At 43.5% G+C, this 15,117-nt stretch overlaps 1 protein-coding gene across 1 annotated transcript in view; it reads right to left on the bottom strand.

Moving 5' to 3' along the window:
- The window catches only part of LOC149307169 (leucine-rich repeat and immunoglobulin-like domain-containing nogo receptor-interacting protein 1), a 444,518-nt gene that overhangs the window by 280,260 nt on the left and 149,141 nt on the right, over window positions 1-15,117 (bottom strand). The window lies entirely within an intron of this gene.

Here is a 15,117-nt window from a genome sequence, read left to right as displayed (position 1 = left end):
AGGAGACATTTCCTTTAGAGGGATTTCTGTTATGCAACTGCCTCTGTTTTGTATCGTTTCTTTAGCGTGGGTGTGGACAACTGTGCAGGGATGAGAACCAGACAGTTTTAGAGGAAGCAAACTGCTGCAATTTTGGCATGTCTGGGCTGGTTTAAAGGAAAAGCATTATCCCAAAATTGCATCCACAATAATTTTGGAGGTCTTAGGGTTTTGATGGGGCTCCTGAGGCCATACTTAGGGGCCCCAAGGGCTGCATGTAGCCCACAGACCACACTTTGCTACACTTCTGTTTTAGCATGTAAGGCTGGAAAACTGCTGAGCAGCATATGTAGACAATTCCTACAATCGAATCCTTTAATGAAACCTCATTGGATATATGGGACTTTGGTGAAAGTTGATATTGTAGAGTTGGAAGGGCCCACAAGGGCCATATAGTCCAATTCCTTGCCATGCAGGACTATTCAGAGACATAGCCATGCTAGTCTGAAAAATCAGTAGGTAAAGGGATCTTGGAGCACCTTTGAGATTAACAGAAAGAAAGAAGCTGGTAGCATGAGCTTTCCTAGACTTGAGTGTACTTCTTCATATGCATTCCATTAAAGCACTGTCAAGAGATACTCATCCAAAATCTTTTTAGGTCCTCCAAAGATGGAGAGTCTACCATGCATTGAGGCAGTTCATTTACTCTCCCAAAGTGGAATGAGCAGGAAGTGAAGATAGGATAAAGCAATAAGTGGATTAAATGATAGAGGCTCCCTTCAACTGACAGCATTTTGTCTAGGAGTCCCCCTAAAATCTGGAGTCAGCACTATCTGGATGCCTCATGAAGGAGAAAGTGGCTGCCTGTTCATTCACCATGCAAATTTTACATATACAAAAAAGATCTAAATATTGTCTGCACCGTGGGGGTACCAATACAAAACCCTTGTGCTCAAAGCCCTTCATTTCCTGCAAATAAATAATTCAATTCTAATCAAATTATGGCAAATAATAATAATAATAATAATAATAAACATACTAAAAATAAAAATCCAGCAGCCTGGAAAATCAAATGCTGTATGATGATCAGAAGCAGAATAAGCAGCAACACAAATGTAACTGGGTCTAATAAAACAAGCACATTGATTTATTCGACCAAAAGCCATTTAGCCACGGGAGAACTTTATTTGGAGACGTTAAAACGTATGAAGTTGCTTTTGGAGTGAATGGAGCTTGGAAGGTACTACAGTGGAACCTCGCCATACGCAGGGGATCTGTTCCAGATCCCGCCGCGTATGGTGATTTCCGCCTATGCTCGAGCCCCATTGTAAACAATGAGGCTCGTGCACGGCAGCGCGGAGGTGCGTGTGGCGCAAAGGGCACGTGCGCGGCGCAACACACGTGCACGCCCATTCAACTGAATGGGACACGCCGCCCCTTTTGCCCCGCGCGCGCCCAGCGGCTTGAGCGCGTACGCTCAAAGCCGCTTAAAAAAAGTCCGCGTATGCGGAGGCCCCACTGTAGTTGCAAATGACATATTGTGGAGGTGCGCCTTCAAGTTGTTTCCAAATATGGGGACCCTATCATGGGGTTTTCTTGGCAAGATTTGTTCAGAGTGGTTTTTTTCTTTGCCTTCCTCTGCAGCTGTGAGAAGAGGAGGAGGATAACCCACTGTGAAGTCATTGGATGAGAGACAGGATATCAGTTTAATGAATAAACAAGTATGGATTTGAACCTCGGTTCCCTTTTGTCCTAGTCCAACACTTTATCTGTTTGGCCATATTGCCCCTCACTATAGATAGGAAGAGATGACAGTCAAGTCAAGTCAAGTCAAATTTTATTGCTTTTGGCCAATGGTGTTTGCATAAACAACGATACAAATATAAAATACAAATATAAAATATGTCACAAAATGTTCTCTTGGTTCTCTATAAAGAGGGCAAAACAATATGTAGTGTATGAGGTCTTCTAATTCTGGACATCCATATATGCATGTACGGTCTTTTATTGGAATACCTCTGTGTCTCCCAAAGAGATGACAGGGGATGCTGTTCAAATCTATGACTTGAATGGAATGTACCAGATTCACACTTCCTAAATCAATATGGAGAGAAGAGGTGGTGTAGGCAGAAGGGCAAAGAGTTGTGAGTCACTACGAAGAGCCAGGCTGGCTCTACCACCGACAGACTGAAGAGTGAGAAGAAGACAACACCGTGTGTAGCGCATAGCCCAGAGATGTTACTTTTTGTTACTCCACCTCTCAGAATTTATCAGCCAGCATAGCAAGTGGCCCTAACTGGCTTGAGGCCAGCTCTGGGTAACTTCAGGAGTTGTGATCCAAATAATAATAATAATAATAACAACAACAACAACAACAGCAACAACATTCCCAAACTCTGACTTCTATTATTAGTGAAGCATAAGTCACAAATGACTTGAATGGACACAGCCACAACAACAAAGAGTCAGCAGCCAATCCAGACAGGTTTTCCCCCCACAGATGAGAGGAATCATAGAATCATAGAATCATAGAATGGTAGAGTTGGAAGACACCGCAAGGGCCATCCAGTCCAACCCCATTCTGCCATGCAGGAACTCTCAATCAAAGCATCCCTGACAGATGGCCATCCAGCCTCTGTTTAAAGACTTCCAGGGAAGGAGACTCCACTACACTCCGAGGAAGGAGTTTGTTCCACTGTCGAACAGCCCTTACTGTCAGGAAGTTCCTCCTAATGTTGAGGTGGAATCTTTTTTCCCTGGAGCTTGCATCCATTGTTCCTAGTCTCTGGAGCAGCAGAAAACAAGCTTGTTCCCTCCCCTCAATGCCACCTTACTTCTCAGCAGAGACTGATTTGCTACTGAAGAGCATTAAAATTTACTAGTGAAGAGAACTAGACATAGTTTGGAAAATCTGCTAAGGGGTCTTGTAGTACTTTTGAGGCTAATTGAAAGAAAGAAGTTGGCAGCATGAGCTTTCAAAGACTTGAGCACACTTCCACAGATGCATGGTTCTTCTTTCTTTCAGTTAGACTCAAAGGTGCTACAAGATCCCTTCTCGTAGCGAAGAGCCCTATCTATCTATCTATCTATCTATCTATCTATCTATCTATGGCAGGTTACAGACCGCCCTAAAGCGGCCGTTTTCCTGCCGCCGCCATTCACTGCGGAGGGAAGCCCCAGCGGTCAGACCACGAGGCTTCCTGGCGCAGCGAAAAAGGAGTGCCAAAATGGCGCTCCTTTTCAAAATGCAGAAGTGGTGTCGCGAGGGGTGAAGTGCGCCCTCGCGGTGTCACTTCCGCTGCTACATGTCTGGATGCTATGCATCCAAGACATCAAAATGGCGGCGTCCATGTGGATGGGTGCCGCCATTTACGACGCGCTCCGCGCGTGTTGGGGCCAGGGCCGGTTAGGAAGGGGCGACTCTTCCTAACCCTAACACGCCCCTTCCTAACCCTAGCACGCACGGAGCGCATCGTAAGTGGCGGTTTGTAACCCGCCGATCTATCTATCTATCTATCTATCTATCTATCTATCTATCTATCTATCACCTGTCTGTCTACCAATGTGGTGTAGTGGTCTGAGTGTTGGGATAGGACTCTCAGACATGGAAATTCACTTAGGAAACTCTCAGTTTCAGAAGAAAGTAATGGCAAATCAGGACATAAATGTATCCTAAATGCATCAGATCCTGTCTGATGTTGGAAACTAAGCAGGATCATCCCTGGTTAGTACCTGAGCCAAACAAATACCAATACCAAACAAATACAATCTATATTTCAGTGGAAGGAACTGATACAACCACCTCTGACTATTCCTTGCCTAAGAAAACCCTATGAAATTCATAGAGTCACCATAAGTTGACAGGTGATTCACACACATGATGACAATCCTCCTCTGAATCAGTCTTACCAAGAAACACCCATGATACATTCACCATAGGAGCCTCATGAGTCAAAAACAACTTGAAGACACACAGCAAGAAATCTAATGGCCTTTCTGTGTTTACTGAGGACAAAAGTTGGTATAGTCCACATGCTAACCTGCCCCAAATACAAGGGTGTTCCAACAGGAGCAAGATGGGCAGCTTTCAGACTATGAAATCCACCTCTCCACCCGGCTCCCCATGTTCCTTGATGAAACACAAATTAGCTTGGCTCGGCTACCTGGTTTCTCCATGTAGATATACATATTTTCTTAATTGAGAGCTTGCTAATTATCCTAATACTTTCCAGAGGAAATGAACAGCAATTAGAGAAAGAAGTGGTATTTTTAATTCCCTGGCACACCCACAACTGAATTTTTTGCCACAGAGTCTGCACACTTTCCCTCCCAGGAAACTCTCCCTCCTTCTCTCCTTCCTTCTGCCTTCTTCTATTCCTCTCTTTCTCTTGCTCTCTCTCTCCTTCCTTGTGGAGGAAGAGCTGCTCAGAGAAACCAGCAGGCCTCCCGACCATAATCTGCTGGAAAAGTCATAAATGCTGAGAGAAGCCTGTTTTCCTGTGCAACAGAAGGTCTGGGCACTTAAAGCAAACAGGGGAATTGTTTTTATTAAACTGTGCAGCTATCAGGAAAGCAATGAATGCAATTATCCTGATAGAGAGAGAGAAAAAATCAAGACCTTGCCCAATAGATCCACCCCAGATTAAGGATGCAAATCAGCAATTGGCCTGCAGTCATAAATGAAAATACAACCCAAATGCACATCTTGTTGTTGTTAACAGCTGTCAAGTCAACTCTGACTTATGGGGACTCTATGAATGAGGCACCTCTAAGTCACCCTGATGTCAAGAGCACTATTCAATTCTTGCAGATTCAGTGTCAAGACTTCCTTGTTTGAGTCTATCCATCTGTAATGTGGTCTTCCTGTTTTCTTTCTGCCTTCTACCTTATCAAGCATTTCTGTTTTCTGAATATGTTAGACCTTGGATTAGGCACCTTTATATTAAGAGAGCCATAATGGGGTAGTAGTTTAAATGTTGGGCTATGACTCTGGAGAATCAGGTTCAAATCCTCCTGGACCTTGGAAACCAACTAAGTAACTTTGGCTAAGGCACATTTTCATGGTCTCAGAGGGAAGCAAAGGCAAAAACCCCTCTGAAAAAGTCTTGCCAAGAAAATCCTGAGATAGATCTTCTTGAGCTTTAACCCTGCAAGCCCTGTTCCACCACAACAATGTCATAGCGGTGCAGTGGCAGCTGATAGATTTCATGCCAGTGGGGCACTGAATCTGTTCTCAATCCATATTTAAAGGAGCTATTCAACGTGCCGAACTATATGTCCACAATAATGTTCAGTACATCGCATAGCTCCTTAAACTCTGCCTACTGGCAGGGGAGATATCAGTTGCCACTGCAGTGAAAAGCTAAATCTTCTCTTTATCCCCAATACAGTTTCCAATCCCTGTTACCCTCCTCTCCTGTATCCCTGCCTGCTTTATTAAAAATTAAAGCCACGTTGGCTTTAGCCACATGCCTCAGAGGATTGCTGGGAAAGAGGAAAGATGTCAGTAATAGTCCAGTTCCACACTGCTAACAAGGATACACCTCTTCCAACTGAGCCAGAGGATCTAATTCAACTCTCCATCCCTTCCTAGATCAAAGGAAGGAATAGAGCCACTCTATTCTGCCTTGGTCAGGCCTCACCAGGAATATTGTGTCCAGTTTTGGGCACCACAATTCAAAAAGGATGTTGAGAAACTGGAGCGTGTCCAAAGGAGGGTGACAAAAATGGTGAAGGGTCTGGAAACCATGTCCTATGAGGAACGACTTAGGGAGCTGGGGATGTTTAGCCTGGAGAAGAGAAGGTTAAGAGGTGATATGATAACCCTGTATAAATACTTGAAGAGATGTCATATTGAGCAGGGAGCTAGCTTGTTTTCTGCTGCTCCAGAAACTAGGACCCGGAACAATGGATGCAAGCTTCAGGAAAAGAGATTCCACCTCAACATTAGGAGGAACTTCCTAACAGTAAGGGCTGTTAGACAGTAGAACACACTCCGTCAATGGAGAGTGGTGGAGTCTCCTACTTTGGAGGTCTTTAAACAGAGGCTGGATGGCCATCTGTCGGGGATGCTTTGATTGAGAGCTTCTGCATGACAGGGAGTTGGACTGGGTGGCCCTTGTGGTCTCTTCCAACTCTATGATTCTATTATTCTACGATTAATACAACATTCCTGGAATCTAGGAGTACAGTTCCTGCAACTTCAGCAGCCTAGGGGAAACAGTTCCTGTAAACACCGAAACTGCAGATGATCATAGTCCTTAAAGTCCAATTCACATTCTACATTTGTCACCAGCATGGACCCGGGGGTGGTTTGCCTGGAAGGCGGGTGGTGGAAAGAAACCTTCTGTGTGAACCAGCACACAGAAGTTGTCCAAAGAAAGCAATCTTAGGATTGATAATGACGAGTACAAGCCAGCTTTCAGTGTCCAAGTAACTGCTGTAATTACAAGCGCAGTGCATAATCATAGCTTTTAATGCGTAACAAGTAGCCCATAATGAATAATGGAGTTGGTTGAAAGGTTTTCTAATTACTTTGCAACGCAAGTTACTAGAAAGCAGCCTATATTGTTCAGAATTGGCTGCTGTAATTTTCTTACGGCACACCATTAGGAGTCTCCTTTTTTTCTTACAGAAAACTCCATCCATAGATGTAACTGTGGGTGGTATGAGTTTGCTTCTTGTGTATATGAACAGGATAGGAAAGAGGTCCTTATTTCAAAAGGATCAGAGCCACCCATACCATTAGACAGAGTGAGGGATAGTGCTTCAGGCAACACAAATTGTGGGGCACACAACTTTCCTTCCAGGGTTTGAGAACACTTAAAGATAATGAGCTGCTCACGATCACAATCTCTCCATATCCACAGATTCTGCATCCATGGATCCAACCACCCATGGCTTGAAAATATTTTTATTGATCCAAAAATCAAATTTTGATTTTGCCATTTTACTTAAGGGATGCCATTTTATTATGCCATTATAAATAATGGGATTTGAGCATCCAAAGGTTTTGGTGTCCATGAGAGGTCCTGGAACCAATCCTCAGCAGATATCAAGGGTCTGCTGTAGTTTCTTTCCTGAGTAGCTAAAGTATAAATATATTTAGTGATGATTGTAAATCAATGAGGTGCAAACTGTAAGTTGATAGTAAAAGAGGAGTAGTCTCAGTAAAAGATGGAGGAGGATTATGACATGGTTCAAGAGCAGTGCCTTCTGCTTTGCTGTGGCTAGAGAGAAAGATCAAAGGAAAAGAAGAGGGAAGTCAAGGTCAGGAAAAAGACAGGGGACACTGGATTTTGGAGCGAATTGAATCAGGTGCTAGAAGATATTTTCTCAGGGATGCATCTTGAGCATGATCTCTTTTGAGACTGATCACTGTAAGGAAAGCACAGGCGTAATTGGCATGGATGATGGCTGGGGAACACATCAGAGGAAAGCTCATTGCCCAAGGGAAAATGGGTAAATCAGAGAGAATACAAATTCCCCTTAATATCTACTTTTACCCTAAAGAAGTGCATAGTTGGTGTCCATGAAGAGCAGAGGGGTGGAGGCAGGGAGAATCATAGAATCACAGATTTTGAAGGGACCACAAGATCCATCCAGTTCAACCCTCTGCCACTGATAGTAACCAAGACCAGGGTTGCTTTCGTCTTGAGAATGCAGAGTTGGCACTGGAATGTGTGCAAAAGATTGTTCTTTCTCCTGGTTTCTTAGAATGCTTAGGTGCATTTTGTATTGGAAGCAGTAGTTTGTACCATTCAGGTGTATATGTGTGTGTATATATAACTAATTAAAAGTCTAATTGCAGGCTGCGTCTGCACTGCCAAAATACAGTTGTCCCTCCATATTCGCTAGGGTTAGGGGAACAAGACCCCTGTGAAAATGGAAAAACCACAAATAAAAAAACAACACTGTTTTTCCCTGAGAGGACACCTCTCTAGGAATCTCTAGCTCCTCCAGTGCAACTCTGTGGTCAATGTCCAACATACACTGACCATAGAATGGCACTGGAGTAGTTACAAATGGTCTTTCAGTGCAACTTTTAGTTAAAGTTGACCACAGAGTTGCACTGGAGGACCTAGACAGTCCTAGAGAGAACATATTAATGAAATCCGTGAATAATCAAATCCACAAATATCAAAGCCCCAAATATGGAGGGATGACTGTAGTACAGTTGGACACTGCTTTAGGTCCCATGGCTCAATGCTATGGGATTTTGGCTTTTGTAGTTTTGTGAGACATTTAGTCTTCTGTGACAGAGAACTATGGCACCACAACAAATGACAAATCTCAGAATTCTATAGCATGGTGCCATGGCAGTTAAAGCAGTGTCCAACTTCGCTACTTCGGCACTGCAGATACAGCCTACAAGTTCCTAGTTCAAAGCTCAATGTTGTGTGCTTTCAAGTTACTTCCGACTTATGGTGACTCTATCACTGGGTTTTTGTTTTTGTTTTTTGGCAAGATTTGGTCAGAGGAAGTTTGCCATTGCCTTTTTCTAAGGCTGAGAAAGTGTAACTTGCCCACGATCACCTTGGGCTTCCATGGCTGAGTGGGGATTTGAACTCTAGTCTCCACAGTTGTAGTCCAGCTGTCAAACTGCTGCACCATGCTGGCACCTTGCAACAACTGAAAACATGTAAATATTTAAAAATCACAGTATATAGCAATTAAAAAATAATAAAGCACTCAAACAATTAAAACAATTTTAAAAACATAAACCATTAGAAACAACAATTTTTTTTTAAAAAAACCATCAAGTTACTTTTAAAAATGCCATTGTTAAAGGCCTGCCATGCCAAGAAGGTCTTCACTGTATTGCTGAAAAATGGCAAGGAATGTGCAAGTCTAATGCATTCAAGAAACAAATTCTAGAGCCTGGGAGCAGCTGTGGAGAAGGCCCACAGACTGATGTATCAATGCTGGCACCATATTTTTAACACATCAGAAGCCCCAAATTATTCAAACTAAAACTTTTGGGGTAAGGCACAATCTAACTTGAAGTTTTGGTGGCCATGAAATCTAGTCCTTCTCTGAAGATGCCAGCCACAGATGCTGGCGAAATATCAGGAATAAACTCTTGTAGAACATGGCCACATAGCCTGAAAAACCCACAAAAAACTAGTCCTTCTCTTCTTTGCCAGTAGAATTCAGAGTGTCAGGGCCAAGCCTACTGACCAGGCAGATACTACTATGAGTCTCAAAATCATCTGACATTGAGCATGACTCTCATGTCCATAAATCCCAAGTGGCCTCCTGGCAGACACTGTGGGCTAAGAGAACAGAGTCTTTTCCGAGGCCGGCAAAAGGCACTGCAGTTGAAGACTTGGGGGGGGGGGGTCAGAAGAGAAGCCCCCCCCCCCCCCCCATTGTAGCAAAGGGAAGATCATGGAATAACTCTCTGAAGCCAATTAACAAGCCCTCCATCTGCCAAGAGCAGAACGTGAACTGAAGCCTCAACTACCATTTATCATTTACCTTGCAATGAACATGTGCTTCTAATCTCATGCTGCAGCAAGCTACTCCATGGCATCCCTCAATTAACACCTTACTTGCATCATGGTTTCCTGGGGTACTGAATCAAGTTGAGATCAATTCCAGTTCAGAACAAGGGCTCAGCCTGAGGAGAGACCACTGGAGCAACCAGATATGCCAGGGATGGGTGCAGGGATGTAACTACTAGGATGAGGAGGGGGCTTTGTTTCCCCAAATAATAATCCCACCCTCTTCAATGAAATTGTTATTCAATCCCCATATTTCTAGCACTGCAATAACTTAAAACTTCAGCTGAGCCTTTAGAAATAGAGTTCAGGCATCCAAGAGGAAGAGGAAACAGGCAAAGTCACCAAGGGAATGCAAACTCTGAAACAAATAAGGGTGAATTATTTTCAACTTCTTACTTTCTAGAATACTAAAAATGCTTCCCCCAATTGCCAAAGTGCAACTTGGGGTCAAGTGATGCTCCAAGGCTGGTTTTATGGGCCTGGGCCATTCCAGACTCCATCCACCACCCAAAAGGGTGAATTGAATCTTCTGGGAACTTCCACATGCATACCCAACTTTTACAACTGAGAACTGAGGTTCCACATTGGACAAAAATGTCCATCTGCTTCAATAGAAGAAGTTATATATGTGTAAGAAATCAACAGGATTCCAGCCTCAATGTTTTTGGGTGTGGAGGTGGAGAATCTTTTGGCAGTCTGTGCCGCCGTTAGAGGGTCTCAGTAGTAGAAAACTGGTCCAGATCCAACACAGTTGCCAATTTCTACTATAAACGCGACCTAAAATTTCCACACTGGAAGCAATGTGGGGTATAAATGGAACAAAATAATGAATTTAACTCACAGATCTAGAAAATTTCCACTGGGAAAAGAGGGAAGACCCCAGTGGATTTATGGCCCAGCCTGGATCAGATGGAAGTACTATTTATGAGCCAATGTCTCCATGCAAAAGCTGTCCAGGCAGCCACCGCTGTTAACAAGATTGTAGCTACCCTTTTGAGGCTTTTCAACACTCTGTCAAATTCAGTTAATTTTTGATAAACTAGAGCTGCCAGCTAGCTTGGATCTAAGCTCTTAGAATCAGAACTTGCAAGGGATATCTTTCTTAGAAGCTGCAAACAGAATGACATAATAAGGCTTAATCATCAACCGCTCGGCCATCAAGTGCGGGAGTATGAAGGCATCCTAATGTTTTGCTTTTAACATATCATACCCAATATGATGGGAATACATTTGCAAATAAGGGGATGTCAAAGTCGTGAAGCAAGTTTCGGGTTGGTTTACAAGCTTGCTACAAATGTCAACAACATGCCCCTGGTGACATATTCTGAAACGGAACTGTATGCCTGCGAACACATAAGGATGCCCAGGAAAGGCTCCAGTTTCAAGCTGTCACAGTGCAAAAAAAATCCCTAGGTGTACTTTTGTGGATAGTGGTGTGGATTGTAGCTTTCCAGACATTTTGGATGATGTTTCAGGGATGTCCTGGGATATGAGATCTGGCTCTGTGCCTGGGATCTGTGTGATGCTGATGACTGATCTGTGTAAAGGGGTATCAGATACCTCCTTGTGCAAGTATTGAACAGTACTACCAAAAGCAGAACCAGGATTTATGCTGAAGCAACTTTACCGAAGGATTCCAGCCCTAGTGTATGTAAGAGGGGATCACAACTTGTGGTGGCCATCCAAGCACAGGCACTGGCTGTGCTGGCTGGGGGATTCTGGGAGTTGTAATGCAGAAATAATTTGTCCAAGCTAATTACATTCATGGCTTTCCTACCAAAGAGTTGCTCACCAGAAGGGACACAGGAGAGAAATAGCAAACACATTTGCTCCCTACTGCAAGAATCCAAAGCTCTTCTTTTTAGCAGATTCTCTCAGAGCCACTTTGTACAGTGCATGAAAGGTAGCATGAAAACTGTAATCCACGAATGAGACCATTAGAGACTTGAAACCACAGGTATAATCAAAACAACAAAACCAAACAGAATACTAGAATTGACATAATTTATACATTAAAAGTTGGCATAGCATAGTGGTTTGAACACTGGACTACGACTCTGGAGGATTTGAAATCTGGCTCGGTTATGGAAAACTCACTGGGTATCCTTGGGCAAATCACTCTCTCTTAACCTCAGAGGAAAGCAATGGTAAATCCCCTACCAAGAAAACCTTGTGATAGTTTCACTTCAGGGTTCTTGTCCTTCCCCGTTGACTCAGACAAAAGCCAACTTCTGCAGCCTCTCATAGCTTGTGTGCTCTTCCTCACTGATAACGTTTGCCATCTTGATCACGCTCTGATGTTGCTTGGTGGCACGTGTCCCAGTTTTAGACTGTGAAATTTTGGAGAGGATGCTTATGTATATGTAAAACACTCATGGGATGCCAGTCGGTATATGTGCAAGTTATCAGCAATCTGTGAGAAAGGAGACAAGGCTATTTATTTTGCAGACGTACCGGGAAGAGCAGAATCCCCTATGACATGCAGTTAATGGGAAAGCACATCTATTCAGCCAGTGGGGATGAACGGGGATGGGGAAAAAAGACGACGATACACATTGGCCTCAATGAAAAAACCAGGCCGCCTGCAGCAACGGAGGACACCTCACCCCCTCTCCCTCTTCCAATGTCACACTTCATGATCATAATTACATTTCAAAATGGATGGAGATGGAAGGAGGGAGAGAGAGATGGAGGGAGAAAAAGAGAGAGATGGAAAGGCCTGGTTTATGTACTGTGGCATAGGTTATATAAATAAGCCACACACTAAGCACTTGGGTTTATGTGAAGCACCTAGATCCCATTGCATATATCCCTTTGATTTTTATGTTCCCAGTGTGTGTGTGTGTGTGTGTGTGTGTGTATGCAACTCTGGGAGGGGTGCCTTTTATTCCACCTTGCGCTCCAATCCTCAGCACCAGCCATGGCGTGGTTATATATAAGCTCGTATCAGAGTCCAATGACATTTTTTACTGTGAAAAATGGCAGTTCCCCCTCCTTTGGGGGTGGGAAGCCGTTTAATTTTTACAATAACTTTAAAAGGGCACTGCCAAAGCAGCTTTGCTCGTAATTTTTAAAGTGACACTTTTAACTCACGGGGTATTATAACCAGTGATGGGCAACCCTGTTGACAGATTTTGTGGAGGAAATACAGCAGCCCACACTTCACTTGGCTTCTTTGAAAATTTCATCCAAACCAACCCAGCACTGAGATTGGTGACAGATTAAGATGATAGTCTCCAAAAATTTTAGTGCCAGAATACAAGCATTGATCTAAAACAAGGAAGGGACTGAACAATTCATGACAATTTGTTTTGAGGTTTTCTGCACAGGGCAAATGTGCAAACCTACTTCCTGCTAGGTTTGCACATCTAGAGTGAGCACCCTACCTCCTATTCAGATCATATAGCTTCAATAGTGATGGAGTAACTTCAGGATCATGGGTTGTGTATCTAAACTACAGTTACAACTGATTGAAACCACTTATTGACCATGGTTCCATTCTAGAGAATCCTAGAATCTGTGGTTTGGAGCACCCCATCCTCCAGATAGATCCAGTAACTTGAAGAACTCAGCTAGGGATAAACCCTGGAGTTGAATCACCATCCAAGTGACACAGATGCCTCCAGATATCACTGGTTCATCCTAGAGATCCCAGTTCTTGGACCTGCTAGAGAGCTGTAGTGTTGCAGTTCAAGAGAGTGAGCCAATGGTGGATAGTTCTGTCATTCCAACTCAATGGGATGGTGAATCCATTACCCCTAATTTTAATTCACCTCTCCCAGGTGTTGAATTTGGGGTATGATGTGCAGCATCCTGAATTGTGAGACTTGAGTACCAATTGTGCCTTCATTATTTGGAGTAAAACTCAAGCAGATTCATCACCCCATTGACAAGGAAGCCACCATCTGCCAATGGAGTCTGCTGAAGCCCGCAAGCAGAGTATTCTAAGTAATTCCTTTGTGTGTATGTGCCTTCAAGATGGTAATCTCACAAATTTCATAAGGTTTTCTTAAGCAAGGAACAATCAGAGGTGGTTTTGCCAGTTCCTTCCTTTGAAATATAGCCCAAACCACCTGGTCTTGGTTGGTGGCCTCCCATCCATGTACTAACCAAGGTTAGCTCTGTTTACCTTTTATAAACAACAAATCCCAGGATTCCACAGGATGGACACTTTGCAGGTCATTTAGTCTCAGATCACTTTAACTATTTAGCCTTAGTACACTCTTGCATGCAAATGTCCACTGAATCCAACCTTGTAGGTTTATTCTGAGGACAGAATGGCAACAAGGCACAGCTGTTTGGGTTGCAAGTGGGATAACCATATGATAAACAAAGGTCGTGTACCAGTTTTGACATTTCATAAGATTTCTCAGCCGTCTGGGGCCAGGGCAAAAGAATCCACACCTCCAGTTGTCCATAATTCTTCATGAATGCCCTTCTCAGCCAAAGAAGGTGGGAGATAGCTAAGATGGTCCTTCAGGACTCTTCAGGCACTACTTTCTTCAACAGGATCGTTATTTCAAACCCGCTCTGCACACACGCATCTCCGCTGCAATATCTTTTATCACATTCTAGCCCTCCAGCATGCCTCTGTTTCTGGCAACCAGAAATGCACAAACTCAAAGAAACCATTTCCTCCCATCCAACCCTCCACTCTGGGAACAGCAGAGAAAGATGCAGAGCAGATGACAACAACTGTGGTGGAGAGACAGCATTTACAGGGCTGTGGTTCCTACAGAGGGATCGTCCCATGGAGACCTCATGCCCAATGATCCCTATTGCCACCTCATCTCCTCAAGGAGTCCTGCAGGCTGGCATAACCAGGCTGATTCACCAAGCAACCTCAAGGCTGTAGGGCCCAGGGCTGTGCCCTCTCTAGGAAATAGTTCAATGTATTCTGCCTGGAGTGGTAAGAAGAGAATGATTCATCAGGAGTTGCCAGAGGAGGTAGAGAAGATGCGTGAAAGATATATGTGGATTTATAGATACAGTATATTGTCATTTACTCTTTACTGGGGGGGATATAAAAATCACTACTAAATAGTGTAGCTTTTGGGAGGGGGGGGAATGCTAACAAGATGCAGCTACAATGGGTCAGCACCTGCTGCAGCAAGATGCAAGGTCTATGAACAACTTGCCAGGAAACAGCAAAATGAAAAAAACCAAAAGCTGCGTACAAACCCTTCTTCCAAAATAAAATCTCCAACCCTCTTGATAGGTTGAGAAATTAGGGAGATCATTTCATCAGATTTCTCCAACACAAGAGAGATGAAATTCTTCATGGGAGTGAAGCTTACTGTTTCTTTTTTTTGTTTGTTTCATTTGTTTAAATGGGTTTTAGAAGTGTGCTTACAAAGAAAGAAGGGAGGGATGGAGGGTAAGGGAAAAGAAAGGAAAGGTGAAGACAAAGAAAAGACAAAGCAGGGAAAGGCAAATTGCAGAATATGAACAAGGGTCTTCTTTGCCATGGCACCCCCCATTGTGGTATACCCAGCCCTAAGAGGAATAACTGGTGCCAATATTAGTACCATTTGGACACCATAAAAACATGTTTTTTTTATTAAAGCCTTGAGGCCTAATTTGTTTGAACCAGGTGGCACATGCGCTATGTTTGGTACTATTATAAACTAGT

This window comes from Sceloporus occidentalis, unplaced genomic scaffold (assembly GCF_023333645.1).
Source record: "Sceloporus occidentalis isolate IW3139 unplaced genomic scaffold, rSceOcc1.0.p SCAF_9, whole genome shotgun sequence".
NCBI classification, from domain to species: Eukaryota; Metazoa; Chordata; class Lepidosauria; order Squamata; family Phrynosomatidae; genus Sceloporus; species Sceloporus occidentalis.
The sequence above is the reverse complement of the archived record's forward strand: the minus strand, read 5'-3'. Positions and strand labels throughout refer to the sequence as shown.